Here is a 12,378-nt window from a genome sequence, read left to right as displayed (position 1 = left end):
AGCTAGGGGTTGGGTGCCGACAGAAGGTGAGAAGGCTCTGCATTCGGATATTCCTAGTAAAAGTGGGGTGTATCAAGGCAGGTGTAGGGTGTCAGTGGTAAGAACGCAGTGGCCACTCAGAGGTGACGATATGATGGGTTCTTCCTGCTGCAGCCGACCTGGGGAGAAAGATTTCATCCCAGGCTGTTAACGACAAGGCAAGTTTTGTTTCTTTTTCCCGTCCAAGGTGATTTTTGCCTTTAGTCTTGGTTGATGTTTACTCTTTCACTGGTGTTCAAAAGATACTGAACAAATATTCACCCCGACCACAATTCCGTAGAACACAGAAGTATTTCTTATATTTATTACGTACATAAGATTATGTAGATTTAGTAAAGAGCTCAGCTTTTGACTTTTATAGATATTTGACGAATCAAGAAATAAAGGAGGAGAGAGAAGGACAGAGAGCAGGGAGGAAGACGGGAACAGAACAGAGGAAAGCAGAGAAGGAACCGGTGAGGGACCGCAGGTTTTTTGTTTTTTGTTTTTGGGGGGTTTTTTGGTTTCCTTCTAAAGGACAAGAGATGTTTTGCGCCATCTGCTGGACACTTTGAGTACTGCAATGGGCTGAGGTGCAAGGGTGAGCGCTTGGGGTGGGGTGAAGGTTCAGGGTTCCAAAGAACTTCCCAAAATAATAAAGCCTCAAGCAAGATCCCGTGACAAATGGCATCAAGAGAACAATCACAACCGTCATTATACAGGCAACCGATTGTGGAACACTGTGCTTCCACCGGCCCACTCTTGCCATTTCTACTCGTTATCAGAAATCTTAGGCAGAGCTGGACTCCCCTCTAGGGGAGAGGCGAGTTGGAAAATTTTGGTCGTGAGTGCAACTCTGTTTTCCCACTGATCTACATTGTGACATAGAGTATCTTCCGGTTGATCTTTGGGCCCTTTTGTCAACTGGTACTTAAAAATACTGGAGACCTCCAGTTAAATTAACTTTGGATGAGTTCTTTTATGAACCCAGGAGCCTTTTTAGAAAAATCCTCACCTAAGGATATGTTTGTTGATTTAGAGAGAGAGGAAGGGGGAGAGAGAGAGAGACAGAGAGAGAATTGATGTGGGACACAAAAACATTGATCAGTTGCTTCCCTTACTGGGGAGTGAAACTGAAACCTTTTTATTTATTTACTTATTTGTGGTATAGGAGACGCTGCTCCAGCCAACTGAGCCTCCCCGCCAGGGCCCAAGCGCCTTTCTACAAAGCAAAAGGATTTATCTGTTTTATATATTTAGATGACTAAAAATAATTCTGTACAAGGAGTAAAAGATGACAGGCTGACAGGATGTTTAAAGGGAATAGCTCAGATTCACATGGAGAGGTTTCACGGGAGATGACAAAGTCAGCCGCAGGGCAGAAGGACGAGGGTCTGGTTGAAACGCACCTGGGCAAACTTGCTTATTTACACGCTGACCTTTCTGTTTAAGGTTCTGCCCTCCCAGTTGCCGCAGAGGGGCAGCAGCTCCCTTCTCCAAAACAATGTTTTAGTTTCTTTCCATTGGCAATTACGAATCAATGGAAAGGAAGCCAAAGGAGCAGCTTTGAAAGTTGCCCTTGGGGCAAAGTCCCTGGGCAAGTCCTGTGGTTCTTCCCCTTCCACTGGTGCCATGGTGTTAAGACCATGGGTTTTAGGATCAGATTTTTGTCTCCAGCACTCACTAGCGATAAGGCAGGTAACAACCTCACCAAGCTTCATTTTCCTCACCTGTGAAATGGGAACAAGAAACTCTAGCTGGCAGGGTTATTATGAAGATAAATGAGATAATAGGCACTGAAGACATATTATCACCTAGTCACAGGTGAGGCTTCTGGGTGTCCATAGCCTCATTGGCCCCCTTTCTGGGAATATTCCCAGCTTCGAAAACTACAGTTCCAAGTTTCCTTTACAGGTAGGAATGGCCAATAAGAGATAAGGGAAGTTATTGGAAAGTAGGAAAAACTAGTTAAAAGGAAGCTTACACTTCTGGCCAATGAGCTTTTGCCTTTGTTCCATCTTTCTTTTTTCTTCCTGGAACTCAGAATCGATGGGAGGGGCTCTAACAACCGTACAGAGACTGAGATGTAACCTTCTGGCTACATCATATGCTTCAGGATCTGCGAAGCAGAAGGCAGAGGAGCTGGGGTCTGAGATGACATTGTGGATCCACCAGAGGAGCCCTGGCCCACCTACCTCTGGGGGACTTTAGATTACATGAGAAAAAACAACTCTTACATTGTTTAAGCTACCAGCAGCCATACGCAGTTCCTTGCTGGGTTACTTAAGGAGAGACCTCTTCAAACTTCTGGCCCTTTTATTTCTAAAATGAAGGAGTGGCTTAAATGACCCACAGGGGCCTTTCCAACTCTCACATAACAGTCCCCCATTTCTGCCTCCGGAGGTTACACCAAGGCAGTTTCTTTGGTCTCACCTGTCTTGATCTTTTCTCTAAGATTCTGCAGCCTTGTTGAGGGTGGGGAGGAGGCAAGGAACAGGGCAGGTAGGGGGGCAGAAAGGGCAGAAATACACCTTGAGGTTAGCTCTCCTGTTCCCCATGTTGCTGTCCCCCAAATACTGCTTTAAGGGGATGCTTTCAGCCCACTTCTGAGCTGAACGGTTCCGGAGTCTGCATGCCAGAAGGATGTTTGTCCTAGCAAGTTCAGCCTAACTCCTCCCAGTCAGAGCTGCTTCTGCCGCCCTCCTCCTCAGTGGGATGAGGGCAAAACTTTTAACCAAGGAAATCAACCTGATGATTTTTTTAAATGGCGAAGAGCAAGTCAGCAAGTGGTTATACTGAGAAATGGCCTCATGGGGGCACTGCGCACATGGAAATGAGGGACACCAGCTGAGGGGGTCTGTCTCCTGTGTGTTTGGATTTGAGAAAGGAGCTGCCTGTGGTTGGGATAGAAGACACTCTTTTTCTGCAAAGCTGAGCTGCCAGGACACCACTGAGTCCATCCGCACAGTCAGGAGGGAAGAGTCTTGGTACAGTCTTTGACCCCCAAAACAGGCTACTAGAAAATTACTGTTAGATATTATTTTTTTTCATTGTAATAGAATTTTGGAATTCCTACATAATCTTTTTTTTTGGCTCACAGGTGATGAAAACTATAGATTCTCTCTCTTGAAAGGTCAAATACTCAGTACAATACATCAAGGTCAAAGCCTGTGCCTCAAAGGGTCCTAATGGGGAGTGAGGGTGTGGCTCTGGCTGCTGCTGGGTGGTCCAGGCAGTGTGTGGATGGGAAAGAACTGCCGTGTGGTGCAGACATGGGCTTGAATTCCATGCTGAATGCTGAGCTTGTGTGTAAGCTGCAGCACTTCTTGGGGCTTTATTTTTTAATTTATAAAATGGGAAATGATACCTACCGTGGTTTGGAGTTAATACACATAAAGCCCCAGTCAGTGGACCAAGAAGCTGGCGGTTGGTCAGCAGGCACCGGCTGTCTCCATGGGCTGGTGGGAGAAGGAGGGAGACACAGGCAGTGGCTACCGCAGGCAGCACAGGGGCCACAGGGCAGTTCTGCTGCATCCCCGGGCCTGCCGCAGTGGTAGCCCGGCTTCCCAGCAGGGATGGGTGCAGCTGTGGGCGCGGGTCTGTCTGTCCAATTCTCCTTCTCTGTCACTGCAGGTCTTGGGGATTCAGTGTCCCCCATCCCCCTCTGGGAGCCGTCTTCTCCGCAGGGATGAACTGGTTGTAAGCTTCCTAATGCACCTCTGCCCCTGACTCAGAATAGAGACCTGGACAGTCTTCCGATGGGAATGTCTGGCTGCAGAATGGGGTGGGCTGCCAGGCTCTGCATGCCCTCTGACCCCAAAAGCTCATGCACAGCACTGTCCCGTTTCCACCACTGCTTTGATGCCCCTGCGGTGGGAGATGAGCGGCAGAAAGCACACATGCAGTCAATTTGCAAAAGTTCCCGACTTCTTCTTGGGATGGCAAATGGCCAGCTGTCTGGGTGTAGGGACAGGCTTTTGAAATGAGTATTGCGTAACAGAAAAAGGCTGAGAAACGTCACACACCATCACACTGCCCTCGATGTACTCTTGCACTAAGTGCAGCTACGCCCAACTCGATGGAGACTTCATGTTGTGTGACTGGACCTCAGGGACAAATTCGTCCTCTCCTGAGGTTCGTTTCGGTCCTTTCCATTTCCTGTACTAAAGGAAGCTGTAATGAATGTTCACCAGCACTGGGCATAGCGAGGTGTTTGTAATTTCAGGCCTCCTGATGTGATTGAAACGGTGCCTCACTGTGGGCTTAATTTGCATTTTCCTGCTTCGGGCAAGGCTGATGATTATTTCTGATGTTACTGGCTTTCCTGCTGTCTTCTGGGAGTTGCCTGTCTGCCCTTGGTATGGACAATTTCTGCACCATACCAAGAGGGTGTCGGTCAGTCATGTGTATGTCCCAGAGGAAGCACTGTTGGGGTAAAGATAGTGGCGAAGGGTGAAGCAAAGTCCCTGAGGAGGCAGGAGGGGGTGGAACCCAGAACCTAGGAGAAAGATTATACCTGGATTAGAGAGAGGAGCGTTCCTTTGACTCGAAGGCAGGAAAGAATGGCACAGTTCAGCAGGTAGAGGCAGCAGATGAGGAATCCAGTAAAGCCAGGGTGCACTACTGGTGTTATCTACCCCTGGTGGGAGATGGTCATTATGAGGGGGCTACCAGCTATTTCACAGAGCAACTAACTGTGTGACAATCTGCGGGATAAGCTTCCTAATGCATACCTGCCCCTGACATGGAATAGAGACATTGGAGAATCTTCCAATGGGAATGTTGTACCAGCAGAATGCCTCAGCCAAGGAAATAGTCAGTGAAGGTGTAAATGATCCCAGGAGCCAGAGGGATTTGTTCAGCTGCTTCCTCAGGCACCTCTACTTTTCCTGGAAATGATCTTCAGTTGGTCTAACAAACTGGAGCTCATCTTGCTTTTAGTCACAGTGGTTCACTAAGCAATTCCTCTAGAAACCTTTGCAGATGAAGCTGACATGTGTTTTGAAAGTGAGCATGAGTATTACAACATTGTGTTCATATAAAACTACGTGTATTCAGCCCTGGCTGGTGTGGCTCAGTGGATTGAGTGCTGGCCTGCAAACCAAAGGATCACTGGTTCAATTTCCAGTCAGAGCAGGTGCCTGGGTTGCAGCCAGGTCCCCAGTAGGGGGTGTGTGAGAGGCAACCACACATTGATGTTTCTCTCCCTCTCTTTCTCCCTTCCTTCCTCTCTAAGGGTCTTGTTCCCCTACAAATAAAACCTTTAAAAAATTATTTGTATTCATTTCCTGAATGGCTATCATATCAATTTATTGATTGATATGATAGCCATTCTATCACAACAATTTATTTATTTACTTATTTATCTATTTTACCATTCTGGAAGGCAGACGTCCCACATTAGGGCATCGCAGGGCTGGGCTCCTTCTGGTGGAGGCAGGACAGGGTCTGTTCTTTGCCGCTGCCAGGTTCGGGCGGTTGTTGGCGCTCCTTGATGTGGCTGCATCACTCGATGTCCGCCTCCACCTTCGCGTGGCCTGCCCTGTGTGCCTGAGCCTCTCCCTGTGTGTCTCTTCTAACACCCTTGGGTTTAGGGCCTACTCAGGCAATCCAGGATGATCTCAAGAGCCTTAAATGGAATTTAGCTACAAAGATCCAAATAGGGCCACACTCACAAGCTCTGGGGACTAGGGTGTGGACGCGTCTTCCGGGCGAGGCACCACTCACCCCTCTATGCTACTTGCTCAGGCAAACCTTCTAGAAAGCAGGTGTAACTGAAGCACCTAAGATCTGTGACTCAGGGACCCCTGTAAAACAAGAGCTGTAGGTGTCCTCACACCCACCCCTTGTGTAAAGGAGACCTGTGAGGCCCCCAGACGGGAAGTGGCAGAGCCCAGGATATACTGGTGGTAGTTTATGTCCTAGAAACAAACCCTGTGCTTGGAAACAATATTCACTTGCACTTTCTGCAAACAGCAAGCCTTGGCTGAACATCTTCCCTTCAACTAGAAGCCAAGGTCATGAGCAGACTCAATGGCACCTATTCAGAGCGGAATATAGGGAGGAGTAACCTCCTGGTTTTGCCTTAAGCTCTTAATGTTTCTTGGGTTGTATAAATACCACCTGATGACGGTCCTTCTCTTTACTTGATGCCTGGAATCCATTTAATATTTGTTGATGAGCACAACTGATTTTAAATGTCATTTGTTGTGGACATCGATGGCTACACTGTAATTATTTTAGGACAAACGTTTATTTGTCACTGTGAGGTTTTTAGAGAGGGACAAGTTGGAGCGAGGGCCTATGTTTGAAATAATTTCTGATCTTTTAACTACTCAGCTGAGTGGCCTGGGCCTATTAGCCAACCTCTCTGAACCTCCTCCTCGCTCCTGAAATGGGGCCACTGACCCCAGCTCTCAGAGTTGGCTCAAGGGTTGGTGACACAATGCTTGTGAAAGTACCTGGCACGTGGTCAATAAGTCAACAAAGAACTTTGAGTTTTGCCTCTTACAGGAAGGCAGTTTATGATCTAGACAGGAAGCTTAGAAGCGATGCTGACAGTAATAGCTAAGACACCTGCATGTTAGACCCCATCCAAGTGCATCGCACATATTCACTCGTTTAATCCTCTCATCAGCTCTGTGAGGCAGGCACTGTTATCATTCTCCTTTTACAGGTGGGGAAGCGGAGGCTTTGGTGCTGAGAGGACTTGCCTCAGGGCCCGGGGCCACTCCAGGTCAGAGCTGGGAGTTGAGCTGCCATGAATGTATTGGGAGCTGGGCTCTACGCTGCCTCTCCAGCGTTTCAGGAGGAATGTGATAGGGAGGAGGGAGAAGCTCAGGGTGGATGTGAAGGTTCAGAGGGAGAGAAAACGTCTGGTTGGAAAAACGCTGAAGGGCTTCAGGACACCGGTGGCATCGAAAGGTTGGGCTGGATTTTAACAGATGTGGGCATGAAGCAGGAGCAGCTTAGGTGTCTGCATGGGGAAGGGGCAGCCTGCTCTTCCCAGCAGGTCTTACTTCCCTCACCTCACACTGGCTCGCTAGCGTTTCAGAAGTAGGCTGACAATGGGGCCAGATTTCAGATGCCAAGGAGATGGTGCTGGCCCTCAAGTCTTCTCCACCAGGTGTGGTGACCATAGTTGTCCAAATCCAGACACCCTGGGGCATTATTAATCATTAAGCCAGGACAAGCGGTGTCATCTGGGATTGTCCCAGCAAACTGGATCACATGGTCCCCTTGTCACTGAGCAGCCAGCTCTCTGGGACCACAGAACATATCGAACCACAGCCAGCACAGCCCCTCACGACACAGGCTCACTGGTGATGGTCCAAACCAAATAGGACGTTGCTGACAGGAGACTCTCATGGAGCCCCATGTTGGGGGCAGCAAGGGAAAGGCAAAGACACCTCACCTGCCTGGACATACTGTGACAACACCCCCGTAGCCCCCTCTGTGTTTGGAGATTAGGAAGAAGCCACAAGCAAAAGACCTCAAGTCTAAACTTTCCATTGAGAAGGGACTTTCTCACTTAAGAAAGGGAGATGCCACAAGGTCGTTATTTGAGTAACTCAGGTCAAAAAAAACAGTGCTTACTGGAATAACCAAGGCAGAAATAGCCTTGTGGGTTGTTTTTCTTCTTTTCACCAAATGAGCCTTTGAGAGGGTCTGTGGTGTGTCCCACATAATGATGTGTCCCCAGAACTCTCAGTTCCCCCTTGTCTTTCTCACCAGGGAGCAGAGGTGTCCTGGGAGGAGAAGTGGCCACCTGGGCCCAGACCCACCCTCGGCCCCGCCTTGGCATCGGCGGTCCCCCCTGAGGCCCGGTTGCAGATGGGACTACCAGTTCCCTTGCTGTTAAACTCATGTGTGTCCTGGAGGGAGAAGTGGACGTGCATCAGGGCCCTAAGAGTATGGGGTATATAGACAGGTTAGTTTAGCTGGAACACAGCAAGGGTGGGTGCCACTGGCCACTCAAGGAGGGTGGACATGACAAATGTCCCTTCTTCACACCAGGGCCCCAGGCAGGGGCTGCTGTGGCCTGTCACAGCATTGGTGACAGACTATATGAGAGCAGGTTCCAAAAGCTTCCAGTGGGTGTGAGGTGGAGGACGGGCGAGGCCTGGAGACCCCACTGTGACCACACTTCCTGCCTGTCCACAGCCCCACTCCTGGTCACCAAGCCCTTTCTGGGACCATACTGAAGTGTGACAAGCACACACTAAGTGCTTGGGCTTCTCTCTGGAACAGAATTACCCACTTACCAGTGGCATCCCATGAATTTGCTTTGTCTCCAAGGGAATAATTAACTAGTGTTAGTATGATATCAGAAAATTGCTAATTATGGCGATGAGCTAACACAGCAATCTGGGAACTTGTGGAGCTATAGTTAGTGATGACAGAAAAGGAAAATATTTGACTGTTTTGTGCTGCACCCAGGTTCTCAGGAGGAGGCGAGAGACGAGGCTTGGCACTGTGCCAGGCTTGGAGGCCCTGGTCCCTGAGTCTCCGTTTTCCTTGTGAGAGTTTGGAGTAGAGGCGCCAGCTGGGAAGTTCAAGATAGTACGAGGAATGACGATTAGGGGGCTTGTGTCACTAGTATATAATGCCCCACAAGGGACTGGGTGTCACCTGTTCCCACTCCAAACTCACACTCTCATTCTTACACGCACACTCACATGTCATACACATTCATTCACAAGTATTCATACTCACACACAATCTCACTTACACAGCACATTCACATACATTTGCACACTCAATCACATTCACCTGACCTCACACACACTCACAATTCACATACACTCACACGTACTCCGTACATACATATTTCAAACCAAATTAGAGCTCTTTTCCTGGTTCCAGAAAGGTGATCACCCCAGTGTCTGGGGCTCAGAAGCCTTGGGTTAGATCCTGAACTCACCTCAGTACCTTGAGAGTGCCTTCTCCACCTTCCCCATTCTCTGGCCGCTGATGGATGGACTGGGCTCTAGGGAGAGGCAGGGAGAATGCTAGCAGTACCGGGCGAAAACTGTGCTACAGCTTAGACTCTAGTTAATGTTGGTATAAACTGTATTTGCAAGTTAGTGCAAAGAAAAAACTTTCTATCGAGTGCATATATTATCTGGTAATATGTTGTGGTGGATGGTAGAGTGCCGTATGGTATGAAGCCCAGTCGACCCAAGAGGAACCACCCACCATGCTACAGCCAACACCCAAGGTGCTTCTCACGTGCACTCAGGGGTGGGAGCCACTGCGATCTACCCAGTGGCCCCCGAACTGTACTGCACGTCAGATTGCACATCCTGACACCCAGCCAAGCAGCTTGGTTTCTAACACATCCCCCAATGAAAGGACCAGGGCTCATTGAAGAAAATGACCGATCCTAGGGCTGGGGCAGGCAAGACGCACGATGAGCCTGGAGCACCTTGCAGCACCGGAGAGTAAGGAAGTGTTCACAGGACGTGGTGATGGGCCCGTTGCAGGGATGCAGGAGCAGCTGAAAGACCAACCAGTGCCAAACCTGGACAGTTTGAGCAGTGAAATAATGAACCATAAGCAATGCATAAAATAAGCATCCATGAGTCCATACTGATATAAATAAATCATTGAATAAACAAACAAATGGGGAGAACAGGCAAATCTCCTGTACAGAAAAATTCCAAATAATTTATGTAGATACTCCTCTCTCAGTGAGGTGGGGTGTACCTCCCAGTTCCTCGCTGTGGGAATCACAGAATGAGTCCCAACGAGTACAGAATGGAAAGAGGGGAAAAGGGCAACTTTACAGTGGAGAAAGCTGACAAACCCAACCTCAGCCAGACGATCAGGGTCATCATCAGCAGGGGTGAATCATATACCCTTGACTGGTGACTGCCTCTGAGGTCTTCCTCCCAAAACCCATTGCCCCAGTCTAACCATGAGAAAAACAACAAATGAACCCAGACTGGACAGCTGCAAAACACCTGAACAGTCCTCAAAACTGGCAAGGTCGTCAGAAACAAGGGCAGCCTGACGAGCTGCGGCAGTGTACAGGCGCCTAGGGGGACATGACGGCTAAATGGGATGTCATGTCCTAGATGGAATCCCGGGGCAGCAAAGGACATTAGGTGAGGTCCTCTGAACAAAGAATGAGCCTTAGTTAATAACAACGTGCCGGTATTGGTCATTAGGTGTGACAAAGGGACCACAGGATGTAAGATGCTAACAACTGGGTGGACTTGGTGAAGAGTCTATGGAAACTCTATCACCTTCTTCAACTTTCCTGTAAATCCAAAAGTATTCTACAATAAAAAGTTCACTTTTAAAATCCCCATTCCCAGGACAACCATACCAGTGAAGTCGGACTGTCTGGGGTGGGAGCCAGGCATCAGGACCATTGTAAGTTCCTGGATGATTTCGATGTGCAGCCAAAGTGAGAAGTTTCAGGCAGGTTTGTGCTATGGCAACAGCCAAGTCCAAAGTCTCAGGTGTTTAAAACAATGCAGGTTTACATGCCCCTCCAGCTTCACAAGCTATTGCAGGTAGGCGAGGGGTCCCAGCTTGTGGGGCAGCCACCATCTCCAATGTCGCCGTGGGGGGCATGGGGCCAGAGGGAGGGTAGACTCCTGGGTCCCCAGGAGTCTAGTGTTCTAGTCATTATAGCCACTGACGAAAGGGACAGGTGCCACTTGCTCTCACAACTGATTGGTCAGACTAGTCACCTGACCCCACGCAATTACAAGGGGGCAGGGAATACAAGCCTACCATGTCCTCAGGAGGTGGGGAGCACAAGTATTTGGCAAACAGCTGTAACGGCTACCACTCATGTGCACCGAGCTTGGCAAGAAGGATTTAAATCGAGAAGTTGTTCCTCCTGATATGTGGTGTTGATGAGGGCCTGGTTCTGCCTCATCCCAAGCCCTACCTCATACCCGGTGATAATAAATGGCTGTCTGTCTTCTGTCCTGTGTTCCTGCTGTTTCTCAGCACCACAGCTAGGGCTCCAGTCTCCCTAAGGGTAGAGACTATCAGAGACTGGGGGCCCCCCGAGCCACCTCCTGCTTCACCAGTGGGTGAATGAGGTCTTGCAATCTGCTGACCCAGTTCCCCAAGGCTCCTTGGCACTCACTTTCTGAAGAGGGTCTACGCTGAATTCCCTGTCCGCCTGGAGACTGCAGCCCAATCGGCTTGGGTAAAAGTGCATCACCTTGTCCTGGGGAGAGGGCCTGCTAGATGTAAGAGGACTCCGAGAACTGTTTCTAAGAACCAGAGGTAGTGTTTTAGATTTTAAAAATAGTGTTTTCTAAGTCAACCATAATACAGTAAGATACACTCCTAGCTCGGAACAGAGTACAGTTGACCCTTGAACCACACAGAGGTTAGGGATGCTGATACCCTGCTCATTTGGAAATTCATGTGTAACTTTTGACTCCCCCAAACCTTAAGTTGTACCTTGGTAGCTGAAGGGAAACAGTTCCAGGACCCCTGCAGGTAGCCAAATCCGCAGAAGCTCAAGTTCCCTGGGTGAAACGGTGTAGGTGGGTGCATGCAGTTCGTTGGTCCTCCGCACCCACGGACTCCCAACCGTGGATCAAAACAGTGCAGGCATTTATTTTTAAAGTCCATGTATAAGTGCACCCGTGCAGTGCAAACCTGTGTCCTTCAAGGGTCAATTGTAGAGTCTTTAAAAGAAGAATTAAGGGAAGCAATAGTATTCGGGTCAAAAAGTATGAATTTTTGTACTTCATGAAATAAATTTTAAGAATTAAAATATATTTTATTTATTGACTTTTTTAGAGACAGAGAAAGGGCAAACCATTAATTTGTTGTTCCAGTTATTTACGCATTCATTGGTTGATTCTTGTATGCGCCCTGATCAGGGATTGAACCCGCAACCTTGGCGTATCACACGACACTCTAACCAACTGAGATACCCAACCAGGGCCTAAAATATATTTTATTTTAAAGTAACGGGGCTTTGATCTCATGCAGCTAAATTACTGATTATATATTTGCCTAGCTAACTTAAGAGTTCAGAAAATTGTATGTTTTATTTTTGACTCTAAAGCCTTCTTAAGGCCTCTTTTTCATATTTAAAAAAAAGTGTGGATTTCCCACTCATTGTGTTGACTTAATTCATCAAAACTAAGCATTTCCTCTCTGAGTCTGAGGAATATATAGGGTTGGGTTGCAGGTGGTAAGACTGAATGTGGAGAAAAGAACAAAACACAAAATCTGGAGGAAGCTGAAGGAACCTTGGGGTGCCCTGGCCTTTCCCATCCAGATGTGTGTGAGGCCTTATGAGTGAAGGGTCCCAGCTGGGCCTGAACCTGTACAGGCCTTGGGGCCTCAGACCCAGTCTCCAAGGCCTCCCTAGAA

The sequence above is a fragment of the Desmodus rotundus genome, chromosome 5 (genome assembly GCF_022682495.2).
Source record: "Desmodus rotundus isolate HL8 chromosome 5, HLdesRot8A.1, whole genome shotgun sequence".
NCBI classification, from domain to species: domain Eukaryota; kingdom Metazoa; phylum Chordata; class Mammalia; order Chiroptera; family Phyllostomidae; genus Desmodus; species Desmodus rotundus.
The sequence above is the reverse complement of the archived record's forward strand: the minus strand, read 5'-3'. Positions refer to the sequence as shown.